The sequence below is a fragment of the Dasypus novemcinctus genome, chromosome 3 (genome assembly GCF_030445035.2).
Source record: "Dasypus novemcinctus isolate mDasNov1 chromosome 3, mDasNov1.1.hap2, whole genome shotgun sequence".
Taxonomy (NCBI): domain Eukaryota; kingdom Metazoa; phylum Chordata; class Mammalia; order Cingulata; family Dasypodidae; genus Dasypus; species Dasypus novemcinctus.
This window is the reverse complement of record NC_080675.1, coordinates 37,412,438-37,430,353: the sequence shown is the minus strand read 5'-3', so window position 1 is coordinate 37,430,353 and position 17,916 is coordinate 37,412,438. Positions and strand designations below refer to the sequence as shown.

The 17,916-nt window shown below is 35.6% G+C and overlaps 1 protein-coding gene across 49 annotated transcripts in view; it reads left to right on the top strand.

Moving 5' to 3' along the window:
* The window catches only part of SIPA1L1 (signal induced proliferation associated 1 like 1), a 399,857-nt gene that overhangs the window by 120,868 nt on the left and 261,073 nt on the right, over window positions 1–17,916 (top strand). For 14 of the 49 annotated variants that reach the window (XM_058293169.2, XM_058293164.2, XM_058293145.2 and 11 more), the window contains one exon: window positions 6,333–6,403. The exons of the other annotated variants lie outside the window; for them this stretch is intronic. The gene's annotated coding sequence lies outside the window, so the exon portion shown is untranslated. The remainder of the gene's footprint in view (window positions 1–6,332; window positions 6,404–17,916) is intronic. 49 annotated transcript variants of the gene reach the window in all.

Sequence of the window (17,916 nt, the reverse complement as noted above, 5' to 3'; positions counted from 1 at the left end):
CTGAATTCTGTAGGACAGGCCTCAAGATGGGAACTGCAATGAAGGTTTTAATGAATTCTCCTGGAGAAGCTGGCTGGCTGAAATTGAGATAGAAATTCTTCCTTCTGATTGCTGAAGTCATCAGTTCTTCCTTTAATGCCTTCAACTGAAAGGATGAGGAGAAGCCTCTCATTGCTGAAGGCTGTCTGCTTTATTGATTGTAGTTGTAATTAGCCATAGATGCAGTCAATTGAATATTGATTTAAATCCGTGAAATAATCTCACAGTAACAATCAGGCCAGTGCTTGCTGACCAAACAGCAGGACACCATAATCTAGCCAAATTGACCCATGAACTTAACCATATTGTAACATATATACAACTTTATTGTTTTAGTCCCATTCTTTCTGTTTTGAGGTTTTATTGATTTTTTTTTGATCATCCCTGTACCAAGTCATAGATTTAATTTATTTCTCAGATATCCATTTATAGCTAGTTCTTTAAGGCTTTGTACCCAGGCATGTAAATGCTCTAAAATATTTGTAAGATTAGCCTATTAATAAAGTAAACTTTCAGAGGAATGCTTATTTTTTATGTAATTAGGTAGTTAACAAATAGCAAGATTTCTTAAACATTGTTGACTAAAATTTTTCTAGATTTCATTGCGTTCTTTCTCACGTTGTTAAGTGTTAGAAATGACTCAGTGAATCTGTTTCTAGGAATCTGTCTTAAGTAGTATACAAATAGGTCCGTACTATGGTATTCATTGCAGCAGTGCTTATGACGGCAACATTTTGGAAATAACCTGTACTAGTTTAGGATTGTGTCCAATACTGCAGCCTATAATGCAGCCATAAAACTTTACATTCTGAAATATGTAAAAGAAGGGAAAATTGTTATAGTAAAATAAGAAAGATGCATGTTACAAGGAATTGTATACATCAGTGCCTATTTTATGCAAATACCCACTATATTCTTATAGATGTATTTAGAGATATATTTTTATAGTTATATAAAATTATAGATACATATACCAATAAATAGCTTGATGTTTTTTCTAATAAATAAAAAACCAAACTATAACATGCTTATAGAAAAGCACTCAAACTCTAGGTTTTTCCACCATGATAAATTTTCACAAACTTAACAGCTGTATAGCTGTTTTATAAATTAAAAATTAGAATAGTACCAGAATCCCAGAAACTCCTCTCCTGTCTTCTTGTTTCACTAGCCCCCATTATCCTAACTTACATTAACATAAATTATGTAATTTATCCTAATTTACATTAACATAAATTAGTTTTGCCTGTTCTTGAACTCTGTAAAAATGGAATATTATAGTATGTACTCCTTGGTCTGGCTTATTTTGCTTGATATTATGTTTGTGAATATTTTGTAGGTAGTAGATTTTTTCATATAGTGTTCCATCATATGAATACACCACAGTTTATCAACTCTCCTATTGAACATTTGGATCTTTTGCAATTTTTTTTTTTCACTATGAAGAGTCTTGAACTTGTCTTTTGGGGCATAATATGTACATTTCTGTTTGGTACCTACAAGTGGGATTACTGAGTTTATAGGTTATGTGTTTGTTCAGCTTTAGTAGACACTGCAAAACCTTTATTAAAGTAGTTGTACTAATAGGGCATGAGAGTTCCAGTGGTTCTACATCTTCATCCACACTTGGTATTTTTAGTTTTTAGTTTTAGCCATTCTGGTGCCTATGGAGTGGTATCTCATCTTATTGTCTAATGAGGTTTAGCACTTTGACCTGAAGAACTTCCCTTCTGATTTCTTTGGTATTGTTATGGTGATATATTTTAAATCTTATGTTTTTAAACCAGGGGTTCTTAACCAGGGGGTCCATGAACTTGAATTGAAAAAAATCAACTCATTATCTTTATTTTCTCTGACCTCTAACTGAAATCTAGCATTTCCTTCACTTATAAGTATATGCAATTAATAAATTACAATAGTATTCATTTTACCTGACTAGCAAAGGGTCATGGAACAAAATAGGTTAAGAGAACAAAAAAGGTTAAGAAAACCCCTGTTTTAAATTGATCTCTGCTAGTTTGACTTTGTTTCAGTATTAACAAACTATTATCTTCCTCTGGCATGCAGGGAGTATTGTGCTCCAAGTTCTTGTGGGGTAGTCCCTAATACATAATTTGTCATGTGTCCAACTTTTATGGGTGATGATTCACTTTAATGTGACTTTCTAGTCTATATTTAATGGATGTGTTTGAGACTGTGATATATTTTAACTTATCTCTCCATTTCATATTATGATCAATTCAAATGTGTTCAAAGAATTCAGCTTAAGAAATCCTAAAGGAAAAACTGTTCCTGGCTTTTGTACAGTCATTTTCTTTAGACCAGTATGCCAAGAATGACTCCTCCTTGTTTTGTTTGGAATAACTTTGAAAAGAATCTTACAGGTAGAAAGTGCATTTGAGACTCAAGTCTGAGTCTAATAGTTATATAGAATATTTTGGGGAGAATTATAATCCTGGAGTTCTCTTCTTTGCTTTTAATGTCACATTTTCTTTAATCATGAACTGAAACTAAGAAATCCTTGACTTAATAACTTACAGGTCTTAAATCAAGAAGACTTCATAGGAAAACTTCAGTCTTGACATTGCATGGAGACTGAATGTGTCCTGTATTCTCAGGGTTATATGAGATAGGGCTAGTTTTACTCATTTTATATATGAGGATGCCAAGGCTGAAAGAAGTTAAATGAGGTCATATAATTAGTAAGTGTAGGAAGTGGGAATTCCCTATTTCTGATTTTATGATTATACTGATGCAAAATTATACTGTTTAGAATCTTTGATTTAAATTAAACAATTCCCTCTTTAGAGATTCAGCTCTTTAGATATCCTGGGGCCACCAATAAAATAGAAGGATTTGTCCTTGTCCCAGGGCAAGGACAAATAGCGAATTGTATGGAGAGAGTTGCTCCTTGTAACTCTAAATTCATTCTTTTTCGTGTTATATAGATTTTCAAGCACTCATGCTGATTGAAGATGAATATATCAATAAATCTAATACCAACTATGGTAGTAATGATTGGAGAAAGTTTTTGGCCCACTCTCAGTTTAAAGCATATATTCATTAACATGTATCTTTAGCCCTGCATCTTCTGCAGGGCCTGGTCCAAGGTGAATCAGACTCAGAGTCTGCCCTCAAGACACTTCAGTGTTAAGGAGACTTTAAGAGTTATAGGAAGACAGTCTTATATACAAGATTGAAAGTAAAACTGGCCATGGGTAAGTGCACTCAAAGTGCCATGGGAATTAATAGCGACAAGAGATGGCTTTCAATAGAAGCAGATCAAGAGATGCTTTCTGGGGAAGTGGATGTGGCTTAAGCAATTATGCTCTTGCCTACCACATAGGAGATCCTGGGTTCGTTTCCTGGTGCCTCCTGGGGAAGACCAGCAAGACAGTGAGCTAGTGCAATGGGCAGGCGCAGTGAGCTGATGCAATAAGATAACGTAACAAAGGAGACACAAAGAGGAAAGACAATGAGAGACACAACAAAGCAGGGAGCTGAGGTGGCTTAAGTGATTGAGCGCCTCTCTTCCAAATGGGAGGTCCCAGGATTGGTTCCCCATGCCTCCTAAAGAGAAGATGAGCAGACACAGCACAGAGCAAGTGGACACAGAGAGCAGACAGTGAGTGCAAACGACGAGGCAGGGGTGGGGTGGGAATAAATACATTAATAAATAAAAGAAATGCTTTCTGGAGCAGGTGACCTTGGACCTGTTGGAAGTATGAATAGAATATGGACACTTAGAAAGTGGCATATGGTTGGGGCAAGGCTCTATAGAGTTTATTTTTTATAACTGAAGAAATATGCTAATCAAACAAATGAGTACTGTAAATAAAATTTAAGGAGAAACTTTCCTAAATGTCACTACACATTTGAGAAGCAGCCATGGTTACAGTAGTCAGTCTTGCTTTCAGCTTTTCTGGGTTTCCTGCTGTCTAACCAATGTCGAGCTCAGTCCCTTGTTGGCTTTCCTCCTCCTACCTGGCCTCTAAAGATTGCAGTCTCTTCTTTATCTACACATCTCCTAAGATAATCTCATCCAGTTCCTCAGCTTTAGGTACCACCAACCTTTTGAAGAATTCAGTTTTATCTCTCTAGCACACATCTCTCCTCTGAGCTCCAAACTCATTTCCATTTACCAACTTGATATCTCCTCTTGGATCCCCTTGAAGTCCTCTAGAATCTCAAAATTAATATGTTTAAAAATATCATTTGTTCCCCCCCCCCGCCCCAGCAGTACACACATTCACACATGCACAGTTTCCTTTCTCTGTCTCTCTTTCTCTTATCCTCATCTCAGTCTGTGACACCACCATCCACCTGTTGGGATCAAGCCAAAAACTTGGGAGTAGTTCTTCATTCTGTTTCACCTTTCCCTGTCGGGTCTGTCAGCAAGTCCTGCTGATTCTGCCTCTAAAACACGTGCTTAATTGTCTCTTCTCTCTGTCTCCACTGCCTCCATCCTAGCTAGCCCAAGCTGCTAGACCTAGACTACTACTTCAGTATCTCTTACAGGTTTCCCTTATTCTTCTCTTGCTTCCTTATATTCAACTAAGTCATTGGATGATGTTTTTAGTTTAAAACTTCCTGGTGGCTTACCTTGGTCCTTAAAATAAAACAAATAACTCCTTTTTGTCTCACAGCATCCTCCTCCTTTCCTCTTCTTTCTTCCCACCCCTGTCGTCACTGAGGAAAGGTTCTTTCTACTGCTGTATTTAAAGCACCTCCACCTCCTGCTCTGCCTCTCATTATTTGGTGACTGTCTACTAGGCTTGGCATTTGTCTAGCCCTGCAAGAGACCTTCAGGGTGTGGCATGTCTTTTTATTTACTTTTTTATTAAAGCAGACTTTCACTAGGTAATACTTGTTTAACTGATATATTTATTTAATTGACTGGAAAAAAACTCCTGGAGTAAAATGCAAAAGGCTGTGATTCTGATGTCTATTGATTGCCTGAGGGATATGATTTAGGCAGGCTTTAGGTTACTTCCTTTTATTTATGCTGTAGCTCCAGGGTGTTTAACTTCCTGGTTTCATTGTTGTGGAATTTAGTGACCATCAGTATTTACCCTTTCTATAATTCTTAGGGTTAAAAAAAAAATTAAATGGATTTTTGCTCAGTTTTGACTTTTAAAAAAATTCCTAATCTTCTGCATTTATCACCATGAAGAAACTATCTCATACCCCTCACGAGATCCCGTTTTTTAGACCTTTGTACCTCTGTTACTGTATCTTGAAAGATGATTATAATATTATAATATGGATGACCCATGATTTAATATGAGGATTCATTCTGCATTTTTTTCTAGTAAGGAATGTCCAGAGTAAGTCAGATGTAGGTATATACCAAATATTGACTAACTGCAGAATATGATCATAGCTGTAATCTAATGTAATTTGAGAAGTAGAAGGAATCTGAGGATTGTTTTCAATGATTTGCTCAAAAGCAGCGCTCTTGAGCTGGTGGCAGAATAGTGAAACCAAGATTTCTCTTCTAGTTTCTTCTTCCCTCCCTATTCTTGAGTAAATGATTTTTGAGCACATTATAGCAAAGGATTTTTTTAATGTTCTATAATTTATCACTAGTGCGACCCTGGACAAGTAACCCTAACTTCTTTTAAGCCTCAATCTTGGGATGAAAATGAGGATCATCTCAGAGTTGTTCTGATGCGTAAACGACATAATACATGATTAAGTAAGATAATGCCCTTAGTATTCATTTTATAAAAACTGATACCACAGAAAAGAAATTGTCAAGAGGATAGGGACTTACGAATTTCTCATTCAATAAACATTTGTTTTATCTGTATCAGCAAAGCAAGGCTATCATTTTACTTTATTAAATTGTTACAGTTAGCCAGCAAAATCTCTTTTTTATCCATATGTTTTTTGAAGATTTGCAACAAATTGTGTGTGTGTATATGTTGTAATTGTGTGTGTTGTAAAATCATAGCTTCTAGGATAAAGATCATAATAAGCATAAATTAGATGGTCCCTTTGTGATCTGGCCCTATCTTTGTGTGTTGCCCAGTTACTTCTTTTATCTGTCCTTTCACTCTGGAGATTCAGAAGCATATGCCATGTGAGACAGGCCGTTTGATGTCAGGCTTTTTCTCACTTCCATGGGTTCTCTTCTCCCTTCAGAGATTGCCCTTGTGACCACTTTATATTGACAAATCTTGGCACAGAGTAAGGACTTGGTAGTCTTCATGAGCCAATGAATAAATCAAAGATTGAATGAGATAGGCTATCTTGCCTTTTTATTAAGTTCATATTTTTATCATGTACAGGTACCTGTTTGAATAGTTGCAACTTGTCCCAGAAAGTCACTGGAGTATAACTGCAATATTCTGTATTAGAGGTAAGAGGAACTGAATATGCAGTTTTGTAATTGTCCTTGGAAATTGTTTAGTTTTATCTTTAGCTGTGATTATATGTGTGCCATTGTTTGATCAAGTGAATGAGTGCTTGTAATGGTTGATTCTAAATGGTTTTTTCCCCCCTCATTTCTTTTCTTAAATTATTTGTACCAAGGAAAAGGAAGAAGAATGCCTTATTCTCATTGCCTGTATTGTTTGTTTAAAATTCTTTTGGTTTTTACAGTGCTTGATGTGGGCTATGGGTGGAAGGCTCTTTGTCTCTTCAGAAATAACTAAGCTGTTTGACTTGTGTCTCTTCAGAAATAACTAAGTTGTTTGACTTGTGAGTGTAAAACGGTAAGAAGCTGCAGTCCTGCCCTTAGGGACGGTGACAGCAGGCTCTAGTCCCAGGAAATGTTTAACAAAGCAAGGGCTATAAACTTTAAGTATTTAGGGGAAATGCAAAAACCAAGGCTTATCTAAAATGTCTGGAGTCCTTGCTAAAAGCTTACCTAAGATGTGAAAGAGATATATGCTAATTGAAGCCTATTGAGAACTGAAACAAAGAGACCATTTGGCCTTTCCTCTCTGTATAAAAAACGTTTAAAAATCTTGTTCAGGGCTCGGGATTCAAACTGAAAGCTCCCGAGTCCGGCCGGCCGTCAATAAACCATTTTTCCTTCTCAAAATCATTGCTGAGTCCTGGCCTCTCTATACTCAAATAATTGAACTTCTCTTAAATTCCACAACATTAATGGCGACCACGAAGGGACAATAAATGAAAGCCAGAGACAGTAGCATTTTGCTGCCCCTTCCAAATCCCCGAGGAAGCCGGGAGGACTCGGGTGAACCCCAAATCTGGGCGCCCCTGGATTAAATTTAATCCAGAAAAGATGTGGGCTCCACCAGAATCTTCCCGACAAAAATCGAGGGCAATAGAAGGTCTGAAGAGAAAGATTCTGAGAACGAAAAAGAACTCCGAACATGGAAGAAGGTAAGACTCCCCGGGTGAGCACAGTCTGGAAGGCCCTAGCTTTAATTGCTAAGAAGGGGAGGCTGATCACCTCCCAAGAGAACCCTAGTAGCCCCAGAAGGCTGGGGGGAAGCCGTTCTCTCTAAGCTTGGGAAAAAGAGGAAAACCGAGGAAAAGCCCTGGTGTTTTGGGTTTGTCTAACTGCATGTTAGAATCTGGTACTGGTCTTATATCCACTAAAAGAGTAGAGTCTCGATTTTAATAGGAAGAGTATTTATAGGTTCGAGTCCTAATATCCTGGAAATTGGTCTAGATTAAGGAAAACAAAACTTGGTTACAAGAAAATGGATCGGCTTTTCTGGTGGAGCTTGGTCTGAGTGTAAAGTTTAAACAGTGGAAAAGTCTAGCTGGAATCTTTTGTTATGGTGCTAATTTGTGAATGAATTTGCTTTATACCAAATGTTAAGTGTTCTGAAGTTTGTGATGGCTGTGGGGGCAGCCGTAGTGAAAATAAATATATAAACTTGTGAGTCAAATTAGTGACCTTTGTGCTTCTGTCTGTGTCAGCTCAATGTTAGTGTTGGAGTTGTGTCCTTACATGAAGTAGAATTACAGCTGAGCTGGAGCCCTCCCTTGCCATTGGCAAGGGGGTGAAATGATTCTAGAGCAAAAGCTGAAGAGTCTAGATGTTTGTGCATGTTCTGGTGTCTTGTCTCTGGTCTGGCCCTTTGCCCCGGCTTGGAAGCCATCTGTGTCCGCGCCAAGCACCCAAGTCTGTTGGGAATGTCCCAGTCAGGGCGGCTGGGTTCCTGAGAGAGTTGCCAAATTTAAGTAGGTTCTGTCTACCCATTTTGGCTGAAAGCTGGAAAGGGGAGAGCGGCTTGCCCCTTTCCAGTGAGTCCACCCTTCTATTCATAAGCCGCATTCCTGTTTGTTGTGCACCCGACTGCCTGGAAGGGGGAGAAGTGAAAGAGGTGAAAAGCAGAATCAGAATAAATGCAGTAAAGTTCCCTCCTTAAGGTGTCAAAGCCAAAATACGTTTGCATTCTGCTCAGGTTCTTAAAAGGTATTGTAGTAACCTTAAGTAAGAGAATGTTCTGTGAAAGTAAAATTTGTGTTAAAGGTATAAATATAAAAGTTTTACAAAGCATTGTTTAAGGTATTTAAGTGGCTAATTGCAGAAAGTCATTATTTAACAAAACTGAATTGATAATAATAATAATAAAAGGCAATTTTATAACAAACTTATTCGGCAGCCAATCTCCCCTGCCAACTTGCTTCCAAAAAAACTGTTTCTGGTATTACATGCTACTAAGTATTTAAAGTGAAAAAAAAAAATTCATTATTTTAACAAACTTGTTTAGTATTAATGGCAATTATATGTTGTAAAAAGTTTGCCTGGTAACTTAGTATGTGAGATATATAAAGTGAGTTTTTATTGTTAAGGTAACAGAAAGTGATTTTGTCCTAAGATAAAATGATTGATTATTGAAAAGAGTAGAGTGTGGGACAGAACCTGAATGAATACTAAAAGTGTAAAAGGTTTGTAGAAAGGAAATTTTTATGATTAAATTGAGTAAGATCAATATACAAAGAAAATCTTTTATCAATAGCTTCTTGTGCTTTAACCTCATCATATCCTCAATGTTTGAAGAAGAGTTCTTTTAAAAGAACATTTTATGTTCTAGAAATCAAATCCTGAAAAGTAGCCTTTTATTTCAAACTAACTGCAAGAGATTTATTCTTTCACTTTAAAAAGAAAAATTAAAGTAATGGTTAAGTTCATTTAATATGTTATAAGTTAAATGAAAAGTATTTAAAGGTGTTATAAAATTAATAAGTTTTAAAAAATTAATAAAAACTGTAACTAAGAGTTAAAATCATTTATAAATGCATTTATATTGTAAAACAGTGGAAAGACAATAACTGAAATTATAGCTGAGTGAATTTAGCCTGAAACTATTATTTAAGTGTAAATTCTACACTAACCTTTCCTTTGTTTATGGTTACTTCAAGCCTAACCTCACCCTTTGCCTTTGCCTATGGTTATTTCATAATTGAGAAGAGCTGGGACAGCACTGTCTCCTCTCCTAGTATTAGTAACCCTTTCTCTCATGAATTCAAGTGTAAACTAAATAAATTGCTGCCTGATAGAATAAAGTTAAATGACCACTAGAGTTTTATTATCTCCAAAACCAAAAGGGGGGTGGAGGAAGAAAAGTCTCCTGCCTTGACGGTCAGTGTTCCTAAGAGTGGCAATTCATGAGAGAAAGCAGTCTGTCTCCCTGAGGCTTCAAATAGCCTCAGTAAATATATATAAAACTAATCTTGTTGCTTATCCAAAATTCTGCTAATTTCAAAGTAAAATATAAAGTTCTAAAACAAAATGGTGCTAAGGCATTGAAAACATTTTAGTTATTACAATCCATTAAGTAAGAAAGAAAATTCTTGTGGTAAACTGCATAGTCATAGTGCAAATTAAAAAGAGTTTCAAAAGTCTTTGAAAAGTTTAAAGTAACTAAAGTCATGTTGTTGTGTCAAACTATTCATGTCTGCCTATTTGCTCAAATTGTTAAAAATTAAATATGCAGTTATATTTATAAATATTCTTAAAGCCCAAATTGAACTAAGCAAGATGAAAAAGTCATAGAAATCTAATTATGGAAACAATTGGGAAAGGGCCTCCTCTTTGCAAGAGCTTTTAAGGCAAGACTAGGTGTGGCAGATTAAACCTATCTACTAAGCTAAAGAATTAAAAATCAGTTTGCCTGGTAATTTCCCAGTTTAAACCTTTGTCAGCCATAAATTAGAAAAAAAAACAAAACAAAACAAAGATTAAGTTAATTTTCACAGAAAAAAAATGTTGATGTAACCCGGCGGCCTGCTGCCTCAGTCTCCCACTCCCGGGTTGGACAGCAGTGGAAGAGACCAGTTTAGGCCAGTCCTATGGGCAGTAGAAAAATGCCCAAGAAAGAGCTAACTAAGTCGGTGCCATTTCAGCACTAAATTCTATTCCTTATTTGACAAAGGGGGGGAGCAGGTAAAAACTAAAATGGTTAAAATGTGATAGAAGAAGCAGTTAAATCAAACTTTTGCGTGAGAAAGTTAAATCTCAGATAAGCTGTAACTTCTGAAGTATCCAATCTATAGAAAAACAGAAAGAGCTTGCATGCTAGGCTTAAGAGTATAAATTGTGTCATTTTTCTTTGTTCGGGGCACCAGCCATATCTGGCTCTGCGCCCCTTCTTGCAAGATTGAGAATAAAGTATTTTCTTCTCCACAATCTGGTGAGCCTTATTTTCTTCCAGAAGATTTCTTTCCAATGAAATAAAGTAATTAGTGGCTCTATTAACAAATTTCAGTAAGTAAAAGAAAGTCCATAAAAACTATAGAGAGATCTTTCCTGAGTTATGATTTTAAAAAATTAAGTAATTGTGTAATGTGTTTTGAAACCTGGTAGTCAGTATGCATGTGTTTTAAAACCTAGTAGTCAGTTATGCTTTTAAATTAATAATTTTCATAACTTAAAGAAAAAAAGTTTTTAGCTTCCTGTAAAAGAAAAAGAGAACATTCCTTGCATAAACTATAATAGTTTCAATTTTATTTAACTTGAGTGTAATCTCCCATAGTTAATTTATAAACTAAATTAACATATGTACAAAATCTTTACAGTAATAAAAATTGTAAGTGAAAATTGTAAGTTCACATTAGTAAAATTAAGCTAAAAAGAAAAGATTGTAGATATGCTCTCTTAAATAAAGAGTAAATTTCTTTCATTAGTTATTGTAATTTAGTAAGTTTATTTAAACATGAGGTGTCTAGTCAATGCGGTTATAGTCAATTATAAAGAGTTTGTAAAACATCTTCCAAACTGAAAATGTTTAAATAGTTCTAGTTGTAGAAGTCATTGTTAACTAAAGAAACTTAGATTAGTATTGGTAGCAGAAATAACTTCATGATAATAAACCTGTCTGAAGGCCACTGCAAAATACACATTTAAATAGTAATAAAAAGTTGTCTTGATTCTATTAGAAATATTCTGTTTTCATTCTAACAATAAAAAATAATATTTTTCCTCTATTACTAAAGTAAAGTACCTACTGTTATCTTCATAGTAAAATTGTGTAAGTAAATAGTCATTTGATATATGTATTGCGTTAAGTTGTTTAAAATATATATAAAACAAAAAATAAACTTTAACATTGTCAAACTCTTGTGCATTCGAACCAGGCCTTGTATACATTACAGGTGGCCTCTCCATGTGAGTTATTAGCTAGGCTGGTCACTGACCCCTCAATTAAAAATATGTGCTATATCAGTCTCTGGTTCTGCTCCTGAAGTCGATAGAAACTATATTGCAGTTTCAAGCTCCTGCAGCCAATAATGACTCGGTACAGCCAAGTGTACAATAGATATCGCCTCCAGACTGGCACTGTTCCATGGTGCCAGAGAGCACTATGCACCAGGCTAGTAAAATACTGGAAAATCTCTAGAATACTAGAAAGATGCTGCAACTTGCTCACTGCGTTAAAAAACATGCTAAGTAGAGCCATGATACCAAGAAACTGTAAGTAAAACTTAAACACAATTGGCATTATGGCCTGCTCTCATGGAGAAATAACATGTAAAGTATTACAAACCTGAAACTCAAAACTAATAATGGCAACTCTGAATCCTTATGCATTAAGTAATACATTAGTTAATATTAAGTGCTGTACTTTTATCCTGTACTAAATATATGCCTAATAATTGTAATGTTATCTTTTCTATTTTAGATCAAGTGCAGAAGTATATTAGACATGTTAAATTCCTAGTAAAATCATTTTCTAAACAGTTAATAACATGTCTATAAAATAAGGTGGCAGTCTCAGCCAGTCTCAGTTAGCAAAAGTGAGGCTTGCTTGCTGATGGTGAGTCACCTATTAAACAAGTCAAAATTGCTAGAAATTGTACAATGAAAACCAAAGTGTAAAAATCTTTATTCTGTAGTTCTGATCACTCTCACAGGTGAAAACTAAGAGTATTTCCAAATTAGTGTTCTAATCCTGAGTGAAGCCAGTTGCCCAAAGAGTGCCAGTTCACCAGGAGCATCTGACAGAGCGAATGAGTGTCAATCATTGAACAGCTTAGAATGTGTCTTCAAACAAAGCTAAGTGTCTGTTGCAATTTCTCTCTAAAGATAGATAACTTAAAAAAAAATATATATGCTGTTCCCACCAGCTTTTAAAGAATGCCATCTTTATAGGCATCTAATCTTGTCTATCTCTGTAATCCAATGTGTCCTCTTTTAAAAACGAGTATTCCAAATTTTTAATTAAGTTTGTTTCTTTCAGAGTGAACATCTTATTAACCATATGAAAACTTCATCCAACTTCGTACAGAATGCCAGATCCATCTTCCTCCAGTTAGAATAAATTAAAGAGTTTTTACACCTTATTAAGCAATAACTACAGCCCATGGCCAGCAAGAAGCAGTTACAAAAAAGAAATCGTCTCCCTTCAGCACCCCTTTTAAATTAAGGGTGTAAACTCTTTAAGAGTAAAATAAAAGTAATAGATGGATCTGGAACCTGACTAGAAATCCACGTGAGTGCCAGTGGCAGCAGAATAACTGCGAGAGGCCCCTGCCCAAGATTCTGCTGTCCAGAATGAAAAGTTCTAAACTTCTAAAAACAGTCCTTGATGCTGTACTAAAGACTGATAAATAATCAGTCAAGACAACAAACAGTCATCCACCTCATAGCTACCACAATAATTATGCCAAAGCTTAGCAAGTAAACTTTGACAAAAAAAGGGAATGATGTGGGCTATGGGTGGAAGGCTCTTTGTCTCTTCAGAAATAACTAAGCTGTTTGACTTGTGTCTCTTCAGAAATAACTAAGTTGTTTGACTTGTGAGTGTAAAACGGTAAGAAGCTGCAGTCCTGCCCTTAGGGACGGTGACAGCAGGCTCCAGTCCCAGGAAATGTTTAACAAAGCAAGGGCTATAAACTTTAAGTATTTAGGGGAAATGCAAAAACCAAGGCTTATCTAAAATGTCTGGAGTCCTTGCTAAAAGCTTACCTAAGATGTGAAAGAGATATATGCTAATTGAAGCCTATTGAGAACTGAAACAAAGAGACCATTTGGCCTTTCCTCTCTGTATAAAAAACGTTTAAAAATCTTGTTCAGGGCTCGGGATTCAAACTGAAAGCTCCCGAGTCCGGCCGGCCGTCAATAAACCATTTTTCCTTCTCAAAATCATTGCTGAGTCCTGGCCTCTCTATACTCAAATAATTGAACTTCTCTTAAATTCCACAACATGCTGACATGACCATGAGACAAAATTCCTAAACTGAAAATCTTTGGTTAGTGTCATTTTTTAAATTAAATCTGATTCTCTTAGGTAATGGCCCTTTGTAATTACAAATCTTGTTGATCAGAATTTAAATTAACTATAATAATTGTAGTTATCATTATTGACTATTTAATTTGTACCTGGCACTTTGTGAAAGGCATTTGTATACATTATTTCATTCAGTCTTCATAGCAGTCCTGTGAGATGTTTGTGGATATCCTCATGTTACTAGTAAGGCTGAGTGGCTACTACAAAGTCACCAAGCTCATAAGTGGGCAATGCTAGGATTTGAACCTTTATCTGACTTTGAATGCTAAACTGTACTGGTTTTCCATATATTTATGCCTCTCCCCTCACATTTTGATAGTAGGAAGCTTTCTTGTTTTATTCTAAAATAACATGCTTTTGCATGTGGCTAATTCTTTCTCTGTGTGGCAGTATTCGTTGATTTGACACCTTAGCTATTCTGGTCAAAACTTAAATTTACTGTTGTGTTAATGGTACTTAGAAATCTTTTCCTTTTTTCAGTTATAGAAATCTTCCTTTTTTCAGCTATAGAGAAAAAAGTAAATTATTTTGTTTTCATGTGTTGTATCTTTTCTAGGCAGTAGAGTCTAAACAGATTCTAGTAGTCTGCTGAGGCAGAACCCTAGAGTTTCAATATATATATTTTGTTCCTTAAACTTTTCATTTTGAAATAATTTCAAACTTAGACAATAATTGTAAGACAATAAAACTCATACAGAGAGCTCTAACATACTTCCTGGCCCAGATCTACCAATTTTAACCTTTTGTCACATTTGCTGTAGTATTCTCTTTATGTATCTATCATTCTGTCTGCAGGTTTCTAAACATTTGAGAGTAAGTTGTATACCGACAGACGTGTATAACCACCGTAAATATTGTTACCAAGTTCATGAACTTTACCACTGATAGAAAGCTTACAATCTATATTGCAGATTTTTTTCTATGGCCCAATAATGTCCTTTTAAGCCTTTTCTCCTCCATTATTAGATCCAGTCGAGGATCATTTATCACATTTAATTGTCATTGACTCTTTTTTTTTGCTTTCTTTTAATTGTGGAAGCTATATACAACATAAACTTTCTCATCTCAACCACCCCCAAGCACACATTTAATGGAATTACTCATATTCACAGTGTTGTGCTATCCTCACCACCATCCATTATTAGAACTTTCCCACCACCCCAGACAGAAACTTTGCACCATTAACTCCCATTCCTCCCTGCTCCCTTGCCCATGGTACCTGTAGTCTATGTTCTGTTTCTATACATTTGAGAGTCTAGTTTCTTCACTGAAGTGCAATCATCATACAGTACCCGTTCCTTTGTGTCTCCCTTATTTCACTTGACATGATGTCCTCAAGGCTCACCTTTGTAGTGGCAGGTATCAGAACGCATTCCTTTTCAAGGCTGAGTAATATTCATCTATGTATACACCACATTTTGTCCACTCATCTGCTGAAGGACATTTGGGTTGCTTCTGCATAGAACTTTTGGCTATTGTGAGTAATGCTGCTATGAATATCTGTGTGAAAATATTTGTGTGAGCCCCTGCCTTCAATTATTTTGGGTATATACTTAAGAGTGGGAATGCTGGGTCATAGTTAGATTGGTGTTTAACTGATTTAATTGTTGTATAGTGTTCTGTATGAGAGTTCTGTGAGCCACCTCTATGTGCCGGAAATATTCTGGGATGGTGAGTCTCACAGTTGTCCTGGTTCATCCCCTCAGGCCGCCGCCAGACAGATCATTACAGACATACATGCACCTTGATGTGCATGAGTGTTAGTTAGTTCCCTCTAGAACTTGGAGCAGGGACCCACATTGGGACCATGAGCCAGCCCTGTGCCTAGCCTGCAGAAGAGTAATCAGATGAGAACATACAGGTAAAACATTCATTATCTGTTTAGATTAGCATATGAAAAACCTAAAATAAATGTAAAAAAGTTCTTATTGTTATAAGTAGTTAATATCTATATATTAAAAATTAAGACTTCTCAATTATACATCTCAATACTGCAGCTGGATAGATAGCTGTTTATTATATATTGGTTGCTCAACACTTGTAGGTTGGATGGTATGCTTTTTGAATCCAACTGAATGACATATCAGACAGAACCAACTATATAATTACATAAAATCACAGCATACTAATTATGGCTAAAAACTTTAATAATTATTGGCAACTCTTTGCTGTATTATATTACCTTATTAGTACCCTTATTGTATTGGCTTATTACTGCCAAAGTCTTAAAGGTTATTTTTAGATGTAACAGAATATTTAAAATGTGATGTGATACAATTCCAATGTTTTAAATGAAATATAATTTCCATCAAAACAATATTATGACTCTTGATCTAGAAAATTAAACAAACCTAAATAGGAATTATTGCTTATACCATTAAATTTGGATATAACCTTTTTGAAACCAATTTAATAGAGCATCAAAAATGCCATCTTAAATCCACACATTCTTTTAAATGGAGACTTACTGGCACTTAAAATACGTTTTTTAATACTTCAAGTGGTTCTGATATCTAGTTAATTTTTATCTCCTGCCTTGCCTCCCAAGTAGTCTATCCCAAACCTTATTTCTTCATAAGAGAGAAATTTGCTGACATCTCCTCTTCCTTTGTTAGCCTATCCCTTCTAAAAGGGCTATTACAAAGAAGCTGCCATGGACATTTTATTATTAAGCTATAGTTCTTTATAAAGCATGGATACCAATATTCTGTGTTTTAGATTTATGTTTTGTAACTATTTTCTCCCTGTCAGTGACTTGCCTGTTTAGTTTTTTTGATTATCTTTTCATGAGCTAAAGTTTTTAATATGGTGAAATCTAATTATCTTTTCTTTTTTCTTTTTGGTTATTGCTTTCTGTGTCTCCTGTTTTCTTCTGAAATCTTAAGGTTTTAGCTTTTATGTTTAGATACAGGATTCATCTTGAGTTAAGTTTTTCACCTGCTGCCTATTGACACAAATGGGGATGTTGGCACTCTGAAAATTTTTGAGTGTTCTCAGCATTCTAAGCAACAGTAAATATGATTTAGAATTTTAGAACCTTTGGAGGGATGATCATGGTGAATCTGTCAGGTCATATCTTTATACATTGTATAGCGGTTTTGAGATGTACCTCCTTTTTGAGACATTGCCATGATCATAACAAAAATATTGGCATTAGCAAATCAATGTGTTTTTGTCACTGTTCCTTTCCATAATAAAACCAGTGGTATGCATGTAGTTTATCTGGAAAGATACTGTGTTTAAATACAAATGTTTTATGAAGCTGACCTGATGGGATTTGCAATAAGAAATTGAAACAATCAAATTGATTCAACTGTATTACAACTTGGTCTAATTCATTGTTTCTACTAGATATATGTTGGAGCTCAAAATAGCTGTCAGGGTTTAGCTCTGCCAGGGTTATTCTTTATTCCTAGTATTTTGGGCCTTCCTCCTGTCATTGCAGTGATATCACCAGTACCAGCATCTGAGGCTAAAGAGAATTATCAGCAATAGTTACTGTTAGCATCTGTTTTGGGTGTTTACTGTGTGCTTCCCATACCCTAAGCATTATATTTCACTCAAAACAACCCCGTTTTCATGAGGGAAGTTAAGAAAGGATTTCACAGTTACATACTTGGGGTGATATGTGGGGGAATATATAACAATTCACTATAAATCTCCTGAATGGTGACTTCTCATAGGGTTTTGCATGTGTCTGAGTCAAAATAGGTCATATTACCATATGCTGGTAATTCTTTCAATTTTGAGATAATCACTGAGCACTTTAGGGGAGAGTGAAGGGGCTGGTCTATATTGAATGTATGTCCAAGACATCGTACTACAGGGATTCTCAAAGGTGAGCAGGGAAGAAAGAAATTAATGTTACTCCCAAAGGTAGCTTTACTTTGTTATTGGGCTGCCACCCCTTAGAATTTATGATTAAACTCATTTTTAACTTGCTATTTATTGGAAAAAAGATTGCTGTAATTTTGGCTGAGTAAATGAACACGGTGAGGACTATTGCGAGACTCACTAGAGGATACTCAGATGCCATCTCAAAGTGATGTTGTCCATGATGCAAATTGTGCTTGTGTCTGTGTAAATAGCAAAGAAAGCTGGCCGGGTTCATAGTACCCTTTGAAAGTAAATTCTCATTAAGGAAACATTAACTTCAGTT